This window comes from Phacochoerus africanus, chromosome 1 (genome assembly GCF_016906955.1).
Source record: "Phacochoerus africanus isolate WHEZ1 chromosome 1, ROS_Pafr_v1, whole genome shotgun sequence".
Classification (NCBI taxonomy): domain Eukaryota; kingdom Metazoa; phylum Chordata; class Mammalia; order Artiodactyla; family Suidae; genus Phacochoerus; species Phacochoerus africanus.
This window is the reverse complement of record NC_062544.1, coordinates 246,955,327-246,977,109: the sequence shown is the minus strand read 5'-3', so window position 1 is coordinate 246,977,109 and position 21,783 is coordinate 246,955,327.

Sequence of the window (21,783 nt, the reverse complement as noted above, 5' to 3'; positions counted from 1 at the left end):
ATTTGGTTGTCTTCATTACTAACACAGTATCTTTTCAGATCAAAAAGTTCTATATTCTCTTTGAGAAATGTCTCAAGTAGAACTATAAGATTTTGAGAGATCTGCATTTACTTCTGAACTTAAGCCCTTATGGTTATGGTTTAACTATAGTTAAATCATGTATAATATGATATGCAATAAACTCAATTATTAACAATTTTTACTTTTAGTTGTAAGATCTGATTGAAGCAGACAACTCCTAACTCTTCTCTATCCTTTCATATACTTAACGAAAAGGTAGATTGGGAAAGATCTTGCTTAAACCAAACCAGGCCATCGGTAACGGATCTTTCAAGAACAATCAGAAATTCAATGAGATGAAAATGAGCTTTCCGTTGAAATTGATAGGAATGAGTATGCAGTTAAAACAAGCTCTTAATCATTTTCATTATGGAAGAAAGAACATAAACTTCATTATCAAATGAACAGAGGAGAAAGCTAGGCCTTCATGATAGGGAGTTATGTGGCAGTGCCTCTGAGAATTCTTTTCTTCTCAAACAAACCCTCACACATGGAACAAAGAAGTTGATGCCTTTCCTCTTATCTTGCCCCTTGTCCCTACTGTTTTTACTAATGTACATCTGACATGCTAACAATCAAGCACATGTTCTTTCACTGTCGTCTGATCTCAGCTGTCTGATAATGGTTTAAGAGGAATGATGGGTGGAATCACACATCAAGGGTCTCCTTTGTTGGTAGTATAACCAGGGGTGTATTTCCAATTTGCAATTTGGTGCTCGAGCTTTAGAAGCGCCACATTTGTTTGATATCCACTTGGTGCTCTGTCATTAATCTACCAAACTCAGAGGTCAACTGTTCTGACAATGTGTGAATGAAGAATCAAAGATATGGATGTTGCAGAAATTTGTGAAAAATAAAAGAAAGAGTTTGTTTCCAAGATTTTTTTTTTAATCTCCAGGCATAAAATAATAAAATAGCATTCTGAGAAAACCTAAGTATACTATATGATAGATACACATATTTTATACCATTTATAGATTTAACCTAAAAAATGTTTCATGTTTTCCATAATGAATGAAGAATAAATCCATCCTAAATTTTACCATTTGGAATTAATCCAAGACCAATTACTTCCCAGATTATTCTCACAATTTTTCTGCGTCTCAAATTTCTTCTTTTAGGAAAAATACATCTTTTCAATAATCTAAACTTTTGTCTTCTACTAGCATATGTTCCTCCAGTAATAATAAAAAACTGTGTTTAAAATATAAACTAAAATTTGATAAAGACCTTCAAAAAGAAAAGCCTGTGATTAAAAAACTTAGGAGTTTGGTGTTAGTATATGCAAACTATATAACATTTGGAGTGGATAGGCAATGAGATCCTGCTGTATAGCACAGGGAACTATATCTAATCACTTGTGATGGAACATGATGGAGAATAATGTGAGAAAAAGAATGTATACATATGCATTACTAGGTCACTTTGCTATACAGCAGAAATTGGCAGAACATTGTAAATCAACTAGAATAAAAAAATTTAAAAAAACTTAGAAAAGGCTTATGTTAGAATATTGTTTTCCCTGCCAATAGTAATAAATTGTTCTCATGAAGTTTCTTCTCTGAAAGGAATCCCACACTCTGATTAACCAAAATGCATTACATTAATGATATATATTTTTCTTATATAAATTGATAGGGATTGAAATTAACCCTTTTCTGTTGTTGAGAATATATTCAGTTAAGAGACTTAAATTCATCTACAAAACATGTGTCTTTTTAGGATATCTATATTATACATATAATTTGTTACCTTCTCTTGTTTTTCCTTTAAGAGCTTTTTAAAGGATCTTTAAACAGAATTTTTAAAAAGAGATTACAGACACATGACTCAAATCCTTTCAACATGAATAATTATCTCTCAGAATACTGTGGTACAAATGAATACTCTGGATAAATTTCCTTTTTATTCAAATACCCTTCTCTCAGAATTGATTTTAATGTTAAGGTTAAAATGGCATGAAGAGTCTCAGTAATACTTTTAGTTGTATGCTCAAACTGTCTCAATACTGTGTAACAGACATATTTAGGATAACATCTTCTAGGCACATGGGGTTGCTTGAACTTAGTATGCGGCTTTCATTTTTTTAAGATTATCTTTCACTGAGCTGCTATACATAAGAAGCAAAAAAAAAGTTATATATCAGTTTAGAAAATACCATTTAAATTAATGCTTAAAGAGAACAGCTGAAGAAGATGACTAAAAATCTGTGAAACAAATGATCAGCCATAACTATAGGGGGTATTAAATTAATATATGCTATATATGCACTAATTTATGTCAACTCAGTGGAAACTCTTGAGTGAAAAGTTGCTAACAAAAGAAACTTGTTGCCAGAGAACTGTTTATGAACTTCCCTTTAAAATAATTTTTGTAAGAGAATAGTCATGCATCTTGTCACAGAGACAATGGCATTTAAGTGTGATATAACAGTAAAGAGTAAATAGGAACTACATGTAGAATTAATATTAAATACTATATATCCACAATGCGGCACGGTAGCAAATTTACTCATATTAAAATGTAGATGCAAAAAGAAACTTGGCTCTTTTTACTTTCATTTTTCACAAGGCCAAAGTCCACTAAACAAGAGAGCTTAGCAATTGGAAAAAAAAAAAAAATTCCAGTATTTTCTAGTTTAGAAGTCTCTTTTTTGGTTTAAAAATAAACCTGTCACTGGCAAAGCCCGTTAACAATTCCCCAAAAAAATAAAAATAGAAATTCGGTGATTAAAGTCTAACCTTTTCTTTCCTTTGAGCTTAGTCTATTTTCACTTGCTTGCAGAGCACCACATGTAGAGGACTCGCACTTGTTCACCAGAGTTCCTCGTGGAAAAGGGCTGCGCCCACACCTCAGCTGAAGGCGGAGCAAGACACTCAACTCAACATGGCGGCAGTGGCCGGCGAGCGCAGAGACGCGAGCACTGCGATCTGGCGCATCACCAGCCTAGCGGTGCAGAGCCCCTGAGAACTCCACCCTCTGAGAGAACTTCATCCAGTCTCGGCTGGCGAGAGTCTCACCAAGTAGCCCCGCCCACCTCCTGAGTGGGAAAGTGAGTGCTCTTAGAGTCAGAGCTCACAGTTCTCCATTATCTGATCGTGATTATAGATTCCTTTGCTTCTGAACCAAACTTTGTCCAGTTCTCTTGGCTCTAAGGACACCAGGCCAGGGAACCCTCAGTGCCAGATTTGAGAATTTAGGTAACAAAACTATTTAAAATTTAGTTTCTATAGATTTGGTTTCCACTAACTCTTGTTCTTCAGATAAATGCTCTTTCAGGTTTTATCCTCTTTCCCGTCCCTGACCCTGCCAAGAGGGTTGTGGGTATGTTTGGGTAAGGAGAGTGTGTTTAGTGAAAAGGCAGCAGGGCTTCTTCAGTGTAGAATCCTCTGGATCTTCCTGGTCGTTCCTTTGCAATAGCTGTGGAAATCTAGTCGACTTGATAGACTCAGTCACATTATATCCAACTGTTAACTTAGGCAGCAAGCCTGTGTCCAAGCCATCATTGGTGAAGCGGTTTCTTTTCTACTTGACGGAAGAAATTCTTTAATCTGATTCCCTTGAATATGTTTCTTAATATGTCAAAGAAAATTAAAAATTTCTGTTTTCTGGGAGTTTCCATTGTGGCTCAGTGGTAATGAAACTGACTAGTATCAATGAGGATGTGTGTTCCACCACTGCCTGCACTAAGTAGGTTAAGGATCCCACATTGCCATGAGCTGCAGTGTAGTTTGCAGAAGTGGCTCAGATCCTGCACTGCTGTGGCTGTGGTGTAGGCCAGCAGCTATAGCTCAGATTCAGCCCCTAGCCTGGGAACTTGCATATGCTGCCAGTGCAGCCCTAAAAATAAAAACATAAAAAAAAAATTGTTTTCTCAAAACCTGACTTTGCAAAATTACGTTTTGAAAGCCATCTGGTAGATACTATTTATCCTTTGTTTTGCATACCTTTTGCAACAACCATAATTATCCTTTATTAAATCTACTGCCTTGAGATGAGTAAGAAACAAAGTGATATTGATAAAAGTACAGAAAGAAAAGAGTATATTTAATAATTTTTAAAACACTTTTTCAAAGTGTAGAAAATGAGGGTTTAGAAATAATTAAAATAAATCTGAATATTAATGGTATCCCTAGGCGTTCTCTTGTGGCTTGTGGCACAGGGGCTTAAGGATCTGGTGTCTCATTGTAGTGGCTCAGGTTGGCTCAGGCCACTGCTGTGGTGTGAGTTCAATCCTTGGCCCCGGCCCAGGAACTTCTACATGCTATTGGCACAGCCAAAAAAAAATTAATGACATTTCCTTAATTAGCTAATTAATTGATTTTCTTACCCAATAAGCAGTGAGTAGTCATATATTCTAAATAGTGTTCTATATCCTAGAAACACATTATTACACACAGCACACAATTCTGCACTATTTGAGCTATTTTCCTGTGAATAGCACAGTTGTTAATCTTATTTTTCCCTGGCTTTCAGTAACTATATGCCGAATGCTGATAACTACTATCGGTGAGAGTGTAATCTAGAAAACAGAAACCACTATAAGGATTAAAAAAATAAGACTTTAATAAAGTCACTTGGTATATGGGTGATAAAGGAGCTAAGAAGAAAAAGAGGGAGCAATGAGGTAACCAACACATTACCAACAGCTACACTCTTAGATTAGAGGATCAAAGAATGGAGATAGAATTACCAGATATCCAATGTAAGGGCTGACCATTTGGATGCTAGAATCACAGCCAGCCTCTGTGAGCTGGAGCCATACACATTGTTCTGCCACCACAAGAGATATTATTCAAGGCAAAAGGAGTGTAAAGAAATACACTTAATTCTCCACTCTTACACTTTCCAATCTCTCCTTAGTGTCTGCCATCAGCCAAAACTCCAAGTGAGACATGTCCAGCAGTGATTAGCCTGCTTATGATGCAGAGCAGAATAAGAGGACAAGGGGTGTATGTGAGAAAAAAGAAGGCAAGCCTGGAACAACTATCAAACTTATATCTCCTTCATTATTTTCCTCCTGAACTCCAACTCATGTGTTCAGATGCTTTTGTGAGATTTCTCTTGGATGTGTAAAAGACATTATACTGAATATGAAAAATATCAAACTTTGATTAGGGGCGCACACACACACACACCTACAGTGAAACACACCAACAAAGCTAAATTAACTAATATAGGGACCACTAATATTCCCCTGGTATGCCAAAAGCTGTGTATTATTATAGTTGTTCAAGCATTAAGTTAGGGATTGGTCATTCATTTTTCTTTTACCTTTACCTCCCTCTCCCGACTTTCTTCATTCCATATACAAATTCTATCTCCAGTACCTTCTGGGTATGTCTACTTCTCTTCATTCACTCAATGAATACTCTAATCTAACCCAACGATACTTTTATTGTGTATTTTTGCAATATTTCCTAACTTCCCTAACATGGTAATTGTATTTTTCAAAGAGGCCCATATCAAAATTTCTGCTCTCACATAATTTTCTGCCACGGGATCTTGCTACATCCCCATAAAAAGGAAAAATCCATTTCTCTAACCAGTTGAATGTGTGAGGGCCTGTGACTGGATTTGACCAATAAACTAGAGGTAACACTGACCCAGCTCCAATGCTTCAGTTCCTGCCTCTCAAAGCCAGCAGCCATGTAAGAAATGTAACAACCATGCTATGAGATGCCCAAGCCATGTGGCAAGATCCTGGAGGATGAGATTGCTTTTAAATAGGAAGAGGACAAGAAGAACTTTTAGTGCCAGATAAATGAATGAAAAAGCTGTCTTGGAAGTGCATCCCCAAATCCCCAGGTGCATAAATATTTCTCAAAATGCTAAGTATAAGATTACCACAGAACTCAGCAACCTGTCTTCTAGATATCTACCCAGGAGAAATGAAAATATATATCTGCACAAAAAACATGTACATGAATTTTCATAGTAGCATTATTCATAATAGGCAAAAAAAGTAGAAACAACCCAAATGTTCATGAAGAAAATGTGGTATATCCATACATATACAATGGAATATTATTTGTCAATAAAAAGGAAGGTAGTACTGATACATGCTACAACATGGATGAACCTTGAAAATATTATGCTATGTGAAAACAGCGAAAGAACCCAGTCACAAAAAACTGCACATTATATAAACTCATTTCTCTTGAATGTCCAGAGTAAGCAAAGCTGTGAAGACAGAATGTAGATTAATGGTTGAAAAAGGCAAGTTGGGAAGTGTGTGTGTTGGTGGAAGTGGAGGAGTGGGTAGTAAGTAAGAATGGGGAAAAAAAGTCCTATAAATTTATGGTTTCATTTGGGGATGATGAAAATATCCTAAAATTAAAGTGTTGGGTTCATAAGTAAAAATGAAATGGTGGAACTATAGGATATATAAATTATATTTCAGTAAAACTTTCAAAATCTGTAATTAGAGCATGTTGCTCCTTTATTCAAACATTTATTTGACTTCACATCCTCCCAGAATAAAGTACAAATGCTTATTCTAAGGCTTTACCCCTAGGAGTAAATCCGTATGAGGTCACAACCTGGTTTTCCATGCTGAGCTTGATTCTTGCAATTCTACCAAAAGTCCACTGTGTTTCAGCTGTGCTATTTTTTTCAGTGCTTCCATAGTCTGAATTTGTTTTCTTCCTATGGTACTTGTGCCATAACTGCACCTGTACCTGAAAAACTCTTCCCCAGGTCTACTCCACATGTTTATCTCCTTCTGGCCCTTTGGGTCCTTGGCTTAATATTAACTTCTTAAGGCAGATTCACACAAAAAAAGTTCACTAGTCACTCTCTAACGCAACATTGTTTTGTTTTGTCTTCATGGCACTTCTAACACTATAGAACATTACTGAGTTGGGTGGTTTTAGAGCCACACCAGTGGTATATGGAGATTTGCAGGCTAGGGGTCAAATCGGAGCTGTAGATGCCAGCCTACACTACAGCCATAGCAACGCAGGATCCGAGCCACGTCTATGACCTACACCACAACTCACGGCAATGCCAGATCCTTAACCCACTGAGCGAGGCCAGGGATCAAGCCTGCATCCTCATGGATGCCACTCAGATTTATTTCTGCTGAGCCACAGCAGGAACTCCTTGAGTTGGTTTTATTTATTTACTTGTGATGGCTTTTTCTCCCATTAGAATTTGAGCTCCAGGAGAATTGAAATCTAATCTCTTCATCATCACTTTGTAGCACCTGGAAGTGTGCACAGAATAGATGCTTGCTAAATATTTGTTCACTGAGGAATTTTTTACATTTAATTATCTTCTTATATTTATCATCATAGAACAAATGAGAGCTTTTCAAAACAGTTTTATGTCTCATTCTTTGTAACCTTCATTCTTGCCTTTCTCTGCTTGCTACCCTGGGGAAGCTCAGGCTGCTTTTGGACCAGACTAGCGCTGGCCGGAAGGATGCTTCACCCAGTTCTTACTTGCGTGTATCACAGATCTTCCCATTGCTACAGTAACAATAGAAATACCTTAAAAACTATTTTTAAGTTTTTTATACTGTATATTTTTACTCTTTATGATATAAACTGGTGAAAATTTGGCATACAGCAGGGAATCAGGAAAATAAATTCTTGCCTAGATTTTGTTCTCAAACAGAGTTACTCATCTGAGTGTATAAAGTATTGAACTTTTGTTAGACCACTTCTGAAATATCTTCTTATTCCAACATAAAAAAGGTGGGGAGAGGGTTCAGGAGCTATACAGATATCCCAACAAATTAAGAGGTTCTAGGTTTGTCCCTTCATTGTTATGCCTGATTTAATCTAATTGCTTCTCTGGTTTGCTGGGGATGATTTTCTACCTCATGCTCTACATTTGTGTGTGAAATTTCATATGTTAACCTGATGCACAACCTCATGCCACTCCTTTGCCAACCCAGTTCAGCCAACTCCTACAATGGACACTGGGTGTCATTTTGTCACACCACCTTCTCCATTAACCTCCTGCCCTGGGGCTACCCATCAGCATTGAAGGTGTTAGCTCAGCGCTGGCTTCCTAGACCAGACCTAAGAGGCTGGCTGCATGTGGAAACTGTTGATCATCTCACAAAACCTTGCACGTTCCTTATATGGCTCTGTATTAGTTTGCAGTTATTAATTCACTTGTTTGCTTCTTGAGACATTGGGACTGGGAAAATGACCTGCTTTACATATTGTTATTTTTATTCACAATCTCTGGAATGAAAAGGAGATAAGAATCATATCTTATTCAGTGCTAATTGTCATCAGGTATCACACTAAATGCTTTTTATCTTCACAACAAAAAGGTTTTGAAGATAAATTTGTGGAGTAGGTACTATTTGTATCCCCATATTGCTAATATAAAACAAAGACCCAGAGAGAATAAGTCATTTGCCTTATGCCATGTAATTCACAAGAGGCCAGCTGAGATTTCAATCCAGAGAATCTGGCTGCAGACTCATTAAAGACTGAAGACTATTCTATATGGCACTCAAAAGGGGTTTACTAATTATGAAATGAATTAATAAATCCTTAGGACCAAATGGTACAAAGTGGTTAAAACTTTGACTATAATACAGATAGATGTTGACTTTCCAACTTAATAGTTTTATGAATTTGAGTAAATTGTCTCACCATTCTGTGTCCCTTTGCTTTATTGCTAATGTGTAAAAAATGGTACATGTTTCTCACCAAGAGGCTAGGTAAGTTTCTGGGGTAAGAACCTAACAGAAACAAACAAACAAACAAACAAAAACAGGTGTGTATTGGTGGCTGGGTCACTTTGCTATACAGCAGAAACTGAAGGAACATGCAAATCAACTATACTGTAACAAATTAAAAAAAAAAAGAAAAGAAAAGAGGTTGGGGAGTTCCCATCATCGCTCAGTAGTTAACGAATCCAAGTAGGAACCATGAGGTTGTGGGTTCAATCCCTGGCCTCTCTCAGTGGGTTAAGGATCTGGCATTGCCGTGAGTTGTGGTGTAGGTCACAGTCGAGGCTTGGATCTGGCGTGCCTGTGGCTGTGGCTGTGGCATAGGCCAGCAGCTACAGCTCGGATTAGACCTCTAGCCTAGGAACCTCCATATGCTGTGGGTGTGGCCCCAGAAAAAGACACAAAAATGAAAAAAAATTAAAAATTAAAAAGAGGTTGGGTAAGTTTCGATTCTGCCATATGTTTAAAAGATGAAAAAAGAAATATTAGTGAACCATTTTAATGTTTACCAGATTAGTCAGCATATGTTTACTATTCTTTTTTTTTTTTTCTTTTAGGGCCACACCTGCGGTATATGGAAGTTCTCAGGATAGGGGTCAAATAGGAACTACAGCTGTTGACTTATGCCACAGCCACAGCAACGCAGGATCTGAGCCATATCTGCAACCTAAACCACAATTGGTGGCAATGCCAGATACTTAACCCACTGAGCAAGGCCAGGAATGACACCCACGTCCTCATGGATACTAATCGGGTTCTTATCCCACTGGGCCACAACAGAAACTCATCACTATTCTTATTTTTGATGTGACAATTATTTTAAAAGATCCTATGTAAATTAATTGAGAGGGAAATATATTCTACCCAGTTCAATATAGAAAATAGTTTTTGAATCATTCTCATGTGCAAGGCATTAGGGTTATCTAAATGAAAAACAGTGTTTCTGATGCTCAGGAAGCTTATGTTGTAATGATACAGGTTGATATATATAAATTGAATATTGATGGTACAATGTAAATTAGCAGGATGATTCTATAAATAAAATAATCTTGGGTTACAAAAAATAAGTAATAAATACTAATTGATGAACTGAAGAAATATCTATACAAATGACACCTCCAATAACTTATACTAGAAGATTACTATCCATTAGAGTAGGAATAGAGAAAATGGGGAAAGCTCATCCAGATAAGGAGACAAGAAGAATAAAGAAAGCATAGTGCAAAAGTGATACCTGACCAGAGTTCAACTCATGTCATGCTGTGGAAGCACTGGAGCATGGAGCTGGGTCTTGCTGAGGATTATGAATACCATGCCAAGGAGGTCAGGCTTTATTCCTTGTAAGCTGGAGAACCAACTGAATTTTAGATCAGGAACATAAATGATCAGATTTATGTTTTAGAGGGATGAATATGTGATTGTGCATGTGCTTTTTTTTAGGAGAAAATTGAGAATTTTCTGGATGCAGGAATATAGAGATGAGTTTCCTCCAAAAGAAGGCACAAATGCAAGGAAGAAATGTCAAAGAAAGATTTAAAAGACAGGATAGCTGTAAAATCCAAAAGAATGGTGGCCACTCGAGTATAAAAACTGAGAAGAAAGGAACAAGTTGGGTATGACAGTAGGATTCTTAATACACAAGCACAGGTAACTGGAAGTAACATTACTTGAAGGATGCAAAAATATAGCAGGATTGTAATGAAGAATTGGATTGGCTTGCATCATATGAATTAGACGTGTTTATAGGAACTTCATATGCAGCTGTTCAGCTATTAGCTAGTGGTCAAACAGAAGTATCAAAAAAACAGAAAAATCAAGGAAAGAGACTTTGTGCATATAGAAGTGGATGAGAAATTAGGTCAAAATTTGCAATCAATCATATACAAGATAAGTTTGTGGAGAAGCTGGGCAACATAGCAATTTGAAAATCATTGGTCATTTTTTAGTTTAGTCTTAGCTGAATAATGAGGACAGAAGCTGCTTGCAGTGAAGAGAGGAGTTAGGGATGATAAAGTGGATTACAATTTCAAGGAGTTTGACAGAAAGAAGAGAAGTTATCTCATTTCTCCAGTGCTCTAAGCCCCCCAGTCACTTCCAATTTCACTTCAAATGAAATATGAAGTTCTTATCACAGTCTAGAAGCCTCCACATTGTTTGGCCTTCTGATAATTTTTTAAACTCATCCTCCCCACTTTCCCCATTGTCCTTCTACTGTAGCACATGAGTGTCCAGACTACTTCTTTAACAAAATGCATAGCCCTTTGCCTGTCTCAAGTCTTTGAATTTACAATTCCTTTAATTTCCTCAGTTATTCACAAGGTACAGCATCCTTTCTGATACATTTCATCTTAACAAATAGACTTTCCGTGACACCTTATTTTAAAAAGCCTATTCTCTTCCAATTGTTCCTGCCCCATTTTTTTTTTCTCTTTAGCTTTTATTACAACCTGACATCTCAAAAATAATTTGGCTTTTTATCTTCTTCCCACTCTCTCCCTGTCTTTCCAAAATGTGAACTACAGTCAACCAGGAATTTCCTGTTTTGTTCAATTCTATATTTGTAGTACCTCAAATAGAGTGTGGCACATACTAGGTGTTCAATAAATATTGATTAAATGCATGAATGAAAGTATGATGATATGGGCATTTCTTAGAAAGAGGACTTGAAGTAAATAAATGATTTTTTCCATTGGATGCAATTTTGAGACTAATTAGGTCTTGAGAGAAAGAATCAATATGGAGGGAGAGATTGATGACACCTTGAAAGAAGACAAGCTATAAATAGTCAATGGACCAGTTTTCTGAAAGGAATATGCAGAAGAGTATTGGATCTGGGGATCAGATCAGGGAAAATCCTCATAAAGGAATAGAATTTCTCCATCTAAAATTTAAGGAAAAGTACAACCACTATAGAAAACAGTATAGAGGTACCCCAGCAAAATATACATGGAACTACCATATGCCCCAGAATATATCTGGGCATATATCTGGACAAAACTTTCCTTGAAAAAGATATATGCACCCATATGTTCATTGCAACACTATTCACAATAGCCGAGACATGGAAACAACCTAAATGTCCATGACAGATGATTGGATTAAGAGATGTGGTATATTTAAACAATGGAATACTACTCAGCCATAAAAAGGAACAAAATAATGCCATTTTCAGCAACATGGGTGGAAATAGAGACTCTCATACTACTAAGTGAAGTAAGTCAGAAAGAGAAAGACAAATATCATGTGATATCATTTATATCTGGAGTCTAATATACGGCACAAATGAACTTTTCCACAGAAAAGAAACTCATGGACTTGGAGAACAGGCTTGTGGTTGCCAATAAGGAGGTGGAGGGAGTGGAATGGACTGGGAGTCTAGGGTTAATAGATGCAAACTATTGCATTTGGAGTGGATAGCAATGAGATCCTGCTATATAGCACAGAGAACTATACTAGTCACTTGTGATGGAACATGATGGAGGATAATGCAAGAAAAAGAATATATATATATATATATATATATATATACACATATATACATATTGTATATACAGTAGAAATTTACAGAACACTGTAAATCAACTATAATGAAAAAAATTTTAATTAAAAATATATTTAAGGTAAAGAAAAAGGATGTATAGAAATGAAAATAAAATCTGAGGAAGGAAATTGGAAGCATTGCTTCTTCTTCCCCCCTATTTTTTAGTCTTTTTGTCTTTTTAGGGCCAGACCCCCAGCATATGGAGGTTCACAGGCTAGGGGTCCAATTGGAGCCGTAGCTGCCGGCCTATGCCAGAACCACAGCAATGCAGGATCTGAGCTCTGTCCTCACCACCTACACCACAGCTCACAGCAATGCCGGATCCTTAACCCACTGAGTGAGGCCAGGAATCCAAACGGCTTCCTCATAGATGCTAGTCGGGTTCTCTAACTGCTGAGTCATGACGGGAACTCCACATTGCTTCTTAAACTATGAAGAACTTAAGAATTCTGAGACAGGCTAGAAAGAAAGGTTTAGCAGAAGCTGGAGGAGAACCAGAGAAGGGAAACCTGGGACATGCTGCTTGGAGTGAAAAGAGAAGACATACAGATTTACTGGAAGTCAGTCCAGGGCAGAATTTTTCCCTCTTCATTACATTTGCCTTGCAAATTTTTTTCACTATGATCATCTTTCCAGAACAGAGACATGTGCACCATCTAAAATCAAATTTTATCCCACTAAGTTCTTCAGATGTAGTCTATTTTTTTTGGAAATAGGCTAATGTAGATGTCCATGTATCTTACTCACTGAAATTTATATATGAGATATATATATACATGTATCTTGAGTCTTGAATATATCATAAATGTACATATTGTATATATGCATATGTGTGAATATGTGTTATGTATATGCATATATGAAATAAACATGTATCTATAAATATATACATACCTATACGTACCTTTAACATAGTAGATAAAATTCATCAGTCTTCAGTTGTCTTCGAATTGCATAGTGGATTTGCAAGAATCTAGTATATTTCTATCTTGAAACTGAATTTTTCACTTGATTCCTGACAGAAGCCATCATCATCGGTTCAGACTGATAGCTGTTTAAGCTTTCATGGAACAGACCACAGAATATTTATCCCTCTGTGATAATCCAGCTGTTTTACTAAATGTGGTCATTTCTTTTAAGTGTTCTGTCATTAAAAGCAAATGACAAACTTTTTTTTCTCTAAGTACATCCATGTAAAAAGAAAAGGGAGAACATTCAACAAAGAACATAAAAATTATCCATCATTTGACAATTATTACTATAATTGGTAATTTTTATTGGTGTTTTCCTTTCTAACCTATTTTTCTGTGAATACGTCAATATTTAAGTGCTCCAACTACTAACATATACAATTCTACTGTGGTTTTTTTTTTTTTACATTCTCTATTATTAGCATTTTTCTCCAAGTAACTATATGCTCTTGAAAAGACTATAGTTTTCTATAGGTGTGTAATATTCTATCCTATGACATTTATTTAAACATTATTCTATTTGGAATTTCTTTGGTTTTTCTTTTTGTTATAAATATTACCACAAAAACTTTTCTGCATAAATTCTTCCTCTATTTAAGGGCATGAGTTTTAAAATTCATTGAAGCATTACCATTGTTTCCATGAAAGTTTATCATTATAAGAACTGAGTTTTTGTTTTTAAACCAATACATTGTCAAATATAGAATACCTATTCTTAATTCCATATATATATATAGATGCTGATAGTGTCTGAAAAGTTGCATTTTGGGTTATTACATTATCTTGCCCAAGTATTCAAAGTTGGTAATTTTCATAAACATGTGTCTTGTTTTGTATTAGTGCATTTGTTAAACTTCATAGAGCTAAAAGAAGTAAATTTTGTGTCATATGTGTTCTTGGACACACTAAGTTAGAATAGCACTGATTTCTGTATTTGGATCATATGTTTATAATTATCATGGGGAACAATATTACTATAAATTTTGTTACAAATAATGGGTAATATTGTCATCAAGATCAATATTTAGATACTGGGAGTTACTTTGAAAATTGTTTTATTTAAACTTAAATTGATTTTTGGGCTCAAAATATTTCCTGATAGTATTAAGCAGATATTATTATAAATCTTTCAGAATATACTTTATAACTAAAATAGAGTTACGTGAAAGATTGTGTTTTCCCTGGGTAGAAATATCCTGCCTTGTTGCATTTCCAGAGCTATTTCTTTTTGTTGTTCTTCTTCCAGGAACATTAGTGCTCCTGAGTGAATGGATAATATTGCTTGAGGAAAGAGAATAAAGGAGGGTAAATCTCACATGTTTTTCTTTGGAATTCATCAGTAGTATTTGCTGTTGTTCAAGGAGGACAAAGTTGCTTAAAATGCAGACATTTTGCTGTTTCCACCACAATCAATATTGCACATATTTCATACATTAGAGGCTGATTTTACTGTAAATCTTCTAACATCGCTTAGATGATAAATGGCAGGCTTTTAGAGACCAGACCATTTCAACTAACATGGCAACTGTATTTCTATGATTAAGATCTATTTAAAAGAAAATGGACTTTGTTTCTGATATAATTGCAAGAAATGAAAAGAAGATTGACCACCATTCTTATCGCTTTTGTGGCCCAGTGTCAGATGGTGCTTAGTTTCATTTGTTTGTGCATGTGTTTCTTGTTTGAACTTAAAATGCTCTTCTTAGAGCACTGTAGTTTGAAGGAAAGAAAGCATTAAAAAAATATATGATACTTTCTCCTGGATCATTTAACCTCTAGCTGAAAGCGCATATAATTTACAAAGTTTGCTAAATCCTACAATTTTCTTCCTGAGAAACTTTTTCTATATCCAGCCCAAACGTCCCATAGGCACAAATTTTATAGTGTAATAAGGAACAAGTTGGTGATCCCTAGAAAGGGCATTCAGGATTTCCACTGCTGTTGTCACAGGGCTAAGCTCCTGGTCATTGGATAACCATTTTAATTTTTGCAGAGATCTCAAGGGTGGAGAAGGTGAGGAGAAGTAAAGAGTAGCAAAGTAACTTGAGTAGTTTTCAAGAGGAATGTAATCTAAAATATTTAAACCTCGATATATACGTAAGTGTAGTTTAAAAATAAAATTTCAAAATTTTAAACCATTCTCAGATTTGTTAAAAAAGGGGGGGGGGATACTTGAGTTGCTTACAGGATATTTGTTTGTTTTATTTCTTCTAAGAAAATCATTTTTTATTTACAGGAGATATTTAGAAATGATGGAGGCTGTATTTCCTATGATCTAAATTACCTGCTTTTTGGGAAGGAAATTATTTTTGGTTTTGCATTGAAACCAAAAAGAAAGATAATAGAAAGGGCATCATGTAGTCAATCCTTTTACTGATGGAATGAATAAAATATTTTTGAAAAAAATTCCAGGACAATGCAATAGGGAAATAATAGTCTTTTCAACAAATGATGTTAGGACAATTGGACATCTGCAAGCAAAAGCTTTAAGTTGGATTCCCTTCTTACATCATATACAAAAATATTAATTAAAAATGATCACAGATCTAAATGTAAGAGCTAAACTGTAAGAGAATTAGAATAAAAGACAAGTAGAAATCTTCATATCCTTGGATTAGACAGTAGTTTATGGCTTCTATGTGGAGTCATATCAAATACACAAATGACAAAATTTCAAAAACTGCTAAACCAACATTCATCAAAAATAAAAACCTTAGTGTTACAAGTGATAACATCAATAAAGTAAAAAGACAGCCTATAGACTGGAGGAAAATATTAATATATTTGATAAGAGTATTCCAAATATCCCAACTATATGAAGAATAATTACAATTTAATAATAAAAAGGAATATAACTCAAGAATCTAGCAAGGGAGTTGAACAGATGTTTCTTCAAAGAGGATACACACGAGGATAATAGGGACCCAAAAAGATGGTCAATACCATTAAATATTAGGTAAATGTAAATCAAAACCACAATGCGCAAACCCACTAAGACAGCTTTATTAAAAAGGCAGATAATAACAAGTTCTGGGGAGGATGAGGAAAAATTGGACTTCTCATTGACTGCTGGTAAGAATGTAAAATCACGTAACCTCTCTGGAAAAATTGTTTTCAGTTCCTCAAAAAGTTAGGCATAGAGTTACCATATGACTCAGCAATTTTCCTCCTAGGTATTTTAGAAGGAATAAAACCAAATATCCACTCTAAAATTCATGCAAGTTTTTTAGCATCATTATTCATAATATCCCCAAATTGGAAGTAATTTCTATGTTGATCAACAGATAAATGTATAATAAAATGCGGTAAATCCATACAAAGGAACATCATTTGTGAATTAAAAGTATTTGAATGAAGTGTTAATATATGCTACAATATAACTGAACACAGAAAATATTATACCAGATGGAAGAAGCTAGACACCATAGACTGTCTCTTATTTTACGCTATTTCCAGAATAGGCAAATCTAAAGAGACAGAAAGATTAATAGTTGCCTACAGATGGGTGCTGGGGCAACTGGTGTTAATTGGGGAGTGCTTGTTAATAGGTATGGATTTCTTGTGGGATGATTAATATGTTCTAAATTTAGATTGTGTTCATGCTTACACAGTTCTGTGCATATACTGAAAATCATTAGATTGCACACTTTGGTGAATCATAATATGGGAATTACATGTCTCAATAAAAGTGTTTTAAAAAAATGAATGCCAGAATCTCAAAATAAGGCTTTTAAAAGAAAATTGGTTTAAAAAAATTCTGATTGAGGGACAGGGAAGAAACAGATGCAACACTTTTAAGACATTTCTAGATTCTAGACACAAAGCAATCTACTCTGAATCCAAAGGGAAGGAACAAGTCACAGGTGGGGTTAAATTCTCACTTTGTTCCCGTGACTATAAGGAAATGCCAGTGATAAATTGCAAATACAAAACCCTATCTTGTTATGTACAAAGATTAAGTCATTTGAGGTTATCAAGAGTCAATACCTTTAATATAGACATTTTTCTTGGGACAGTAGAGCACTGGAATCAGTGATTCCAGAGTATCTTGCACTCACACTTTTTTGAGGAGTGAGAAGCAATTATTTGTGATTTCATCTCTGCTTTCTTGTTTTGAAAAGGAAAAAGAAAAATAAAATATATTTTATCTTTATATTGTTACACTAGCATCAGTATTTACTGATGGCTGGAGTCTCACCTGAAGAATTTATTTATTTTTCAAAGTTTACTGTAAGGGGAATATTTTTGAAAACTTTTCTTGAAATCTTTGCTTGATCTAGATGTGTATCTTTACATATGTATTTGTATATATGTGTACAGGTAATATTATCTCAAAAGCATTTGTTTTATCATCTTAGAAGTGAAAATATGAGAAATGAATATAGTGTTTTCCTGTTGGGCAAATTTGAGGCAGAATGGTTAAACTCCTCTCAACTTAAACATGATGAATCAGTGACAGTCTAAATATAGTTATAACTAATGTCAATCTTGTGTATTTACCTTGCCAAATACCAGAAATAGACAAATGCAAAGAACTTCGTGTATTTTCTGGCTACACGTTTACTTTATCATTTACATTAAAGGTAATTGAAATAAAATTTTGCTATCAATTGTCCTCTGCCTACCCCAACCTCTATCATTTTTTTTTTGAGCAAATCGTGGGCAAACATAGTTTTAAGCTTATTAAACAAGGCACATTAATCAGGCATAACAAAGTCTTTGGCAAGAATAGAATTTTATTTTCGTTAGAAAAGCAAATGGGCAAGTTTACATTGTTATCTATAAATCTCCTTTTATCTTAAAAATTCTGTGATTTGATGATTCCAAATAGTTAAGAATTTTAGAAATGGATATAAAACAGTGATAAGAACATTTCCTTTCAAAATGCGTAAAGCATTGTTAAAATATCTCTGGGAAAAACGCTTGCTGGGATTTCTAAATTCAGTAAAAGCCATTATGCATTTCTCAGAGAAGCACACCAATAAAGTGGTGACAGCTCTTCCAAGGTTACAAAGAAAGAACTCAGGAAAAATTGTTACAGTTTTAGAGGGTAATAATGTGCAGACTAATTTAAATTATATATTTATTTTAAAAGTACATAAAAGAAAATTAAGAACTTAGATGAAGTGGTCAAATTCTTTGAAGAAATACAACAAAATTAGCACAAAATAAAATATAAAATCAGAATTGACAATAAAATAGTTAAAATACATATAAGCAAGTATAGAGAAAAATTTAAAACATTGCTAAAATGGGTTGAATAAGACCTAAATAAATTAGAGAAACTGAACTTATTTTTTAAAGCTTTCCCGTGAAGATACCTCCATACCCAAAGAAATGATAGTATCAATGTTTTCTATTATTCAAGGGATAAGCACTGTCAGAAAACAGGAGGAAACACTTCATAACTCATTTTATAAGGCCATCATATCCCTAATGACAAAACCTGAAAAAAATTACAAAAAAAGAAAATTAATGATTATTATCTTTCATGAATATATATGCAGAAATCATTAACAAAATATTAGCAAATTGAATACAAAAACCATATTAAAAGATAGTAGACTATTACTGTGTAGGATTTTTCCCCCATTCATCTGTTTGTTTTTTTTTTAATTTTGTTTTATTGGAATATAGTTGCTTTACAGTGTTGTATTAGTTTCAGGTGTGCAGCAAAGTAATTAAGTTATACATATACATATATTCATTCTTTTTCAGATTCTTTTGCCATATAGGTTACTACAGAATATTGAGAAAAGTTCCCTCTGCTATGCAGTAGGTCCTGTTGCTTATCTATTTTACATATCATAATGTGTATATATTAATCCCAAACTTCTAATTTATCACTCTTCCCCCATATTTCCCCTTTGGTAACCATAAGTTTGTTTTAATAAACTGTGGGTCTGTTTCTGTTTTGTAAATAAATTCTTTTGATCATTTTCATTAGTTTCCACAAAATGATCTCAGATGATATTTGTCTTTCACTGTCTGACATACTTCACTTAGTATAATAATCTCTAGGTTGCTGTTAATGGCATTATTTCATTTTGTGTGTGTGTGTGTGTGGCTAACATAACATTGTATACAGGTACTGCATCTTCTTTATCCACTCCTCTGTCAATGGACATTTAGGTTGCTTCCATTCTTGGGTATTGTAAATAGTGCTGCAATGAACATTGGAGTGCATGTATTTTTTAGAATTATGATTTTCTCCAGATATATGCCCAAAAGTGTGTTTGCTGTATCATATGATAGTTCTGTATTTAATTTTTTAAGGGCATTTATTACATTGTTTTATTTATTTTTTATTTTTCTTTTTAGAGCCGGGACCATGGAATATGGAAGTTCCCAGGCCAGGGGTGGAATTGGAGCTGCAGTTACTAGAGTCACCACAGCAACTCAGGAATGGAGCCACATTTGTGACCTATACCACAGCTTATGGCAATGGAGAATCCTTAACCCTCTAAGCGAGGCCTGGGATGAACCCACATCCTCATGGATACCACTAGGGTTTTTTTTAACCTCTGAGCCTCAACGGAAACTCCTGTATTTACTTTTTTAAGGAACGTCCATACCGTCCTCCATAGTGGTTATACCAATTTACATTCCCACTAACAGTATAGGAGTGTTCCCTTTTTCTCCATACACTTCCCAGCATTTATTGTTAAGATTTTTGATGATGAACATTCTGACTAGTGTGAGGTGGTACCTCGTTGCAGTTTCGATTTGCATTTCTTTAACAATTAGTGACATTGAGCATTTTTTCATGTGCTTTTTGGCCGTCTATTTATCTCTGTTGGAGAAAAGTCTATTTAGATTCTCTGCCCATTTTTTGACTGAGTGTTTGCCTTTTTTTTTTTTTTTTTTTAGCAAGCCACCAAAGTTTTTATTAAAGGAAAGCAGATAGCTCCCAGGGCTACTGGGAGGGGGGAAAAGAGCCCCCCTGCTTGCTTTGTTAATATAGAGCTGCATAAGATGTTTGTATATTTTGGAGATTAATCCCTTGTTGGTCACTTTGTTTGCAAAGGTTTTCTCCCATTCTATGGTTTGTTTTTTCATTTTGTTTATGGTTTCCTTTGCTCTGCAAAAGCTTTTAAGTTTAGTTCCCACTGCTTTATTTTTGTTTTTATTTTCATTACTCTAGGAGGTAGATTCAAAAAGGTATTGCCGCAATTTTTGTTAAAAAGTGTTCTACTCCATAGAATTTATCCTAGGATTATAAATTTATTTTAATATTTAAAATCAATGACTGTAATTCACCATATCAGAATGAAGAATAACAACCATATGATCCTTTCAAAAGAAGCAGGAGTTTGGGGTTGTTGACAGTATTCAACATTCGTTCATGATGAAAGCTTTTGCCTAAATGTCTTCAGCTAACACCACAATTAATGGTGATTGTGATGGCTAATTTTACAGGTCAACTTGGCTGGGTCACGCAGTGTCCTGGTATTTGGTCCAATATTATTCTGAGTGCTTTCGGATGAGATTAACATTTAAATTAGCAGATTTTTAAGTACAAAGCAGGTTGCTCCCTATCGTGTGGTGAGCCTCATCCAATTAGTTGAAGGCTTGAACAGAGAAAAACAGACTAGCCTCCTCTGAGCAAGAGAGAATTCTCCAGCAGACTGCCTTCAGGTTCCATTTGCAATGTTGCTTCTTTTGGTCCTATAGCAATTCCTCTAGACTCAAACTAGAACAATGCTTCACTTGGGTCTACAGCTTGCTAACCCACCCTAAGGAATTTGTACTTGCCAATCTTCATAATCATTAAAGTCAATTTTGTGCACTAAATCTCATTTTTACACACCACACCACACCCACACCCACACACACACACACACACACACACGCACAGAGAGCTCTGTTTCTCTGGAGACCTCTGATCGATACAGTGATATATTAAATACTTCCCTTGCAAGATCAGGAAGAGAAGGATGCATACTCTCACCAGTATTTTTCAACATTGTGCTGAAGATCCCAATCATCGCAATAGCAAAAGAAAAATAAAGAAAGGCATAATCCTTCAAAAGGAAGAAGTAAACTGTTTCTGTTCAGAGATGGCAAGATTGTTTTCATAGAAAATCCTGATGAATATACAACAGTACTGGAACCAATGAGTGAACTGATCCACATGGCAAGAGAAAGGTCAATATAATTGAGCAAATATATATTTACATTCTAAGAGCAAACAATTAGAAAATAAATCAATAGCATCAGAATACATAAAACACAGGAATAAATTTAACAAAAAATGGGCAAGGCATTTACACAGAAAGTTATAAAACATTTCTGTAAAATTATAGGATATATCAATAAATGAAAACATTCATGTTTACGTATTAGAAGATTCAACATTATTAAAATACTTACTCGTCCCAGATTGCAATCTCAATCGTACCCCTAGAACATTTTTCACAGAAATGGTCAACTTGATGCAAAATTGTATATCGAAATGCAAATTACCTAGAATAGCCAAGTAATGTTTAGAAGGAAGAGCTAAACTGATGTTA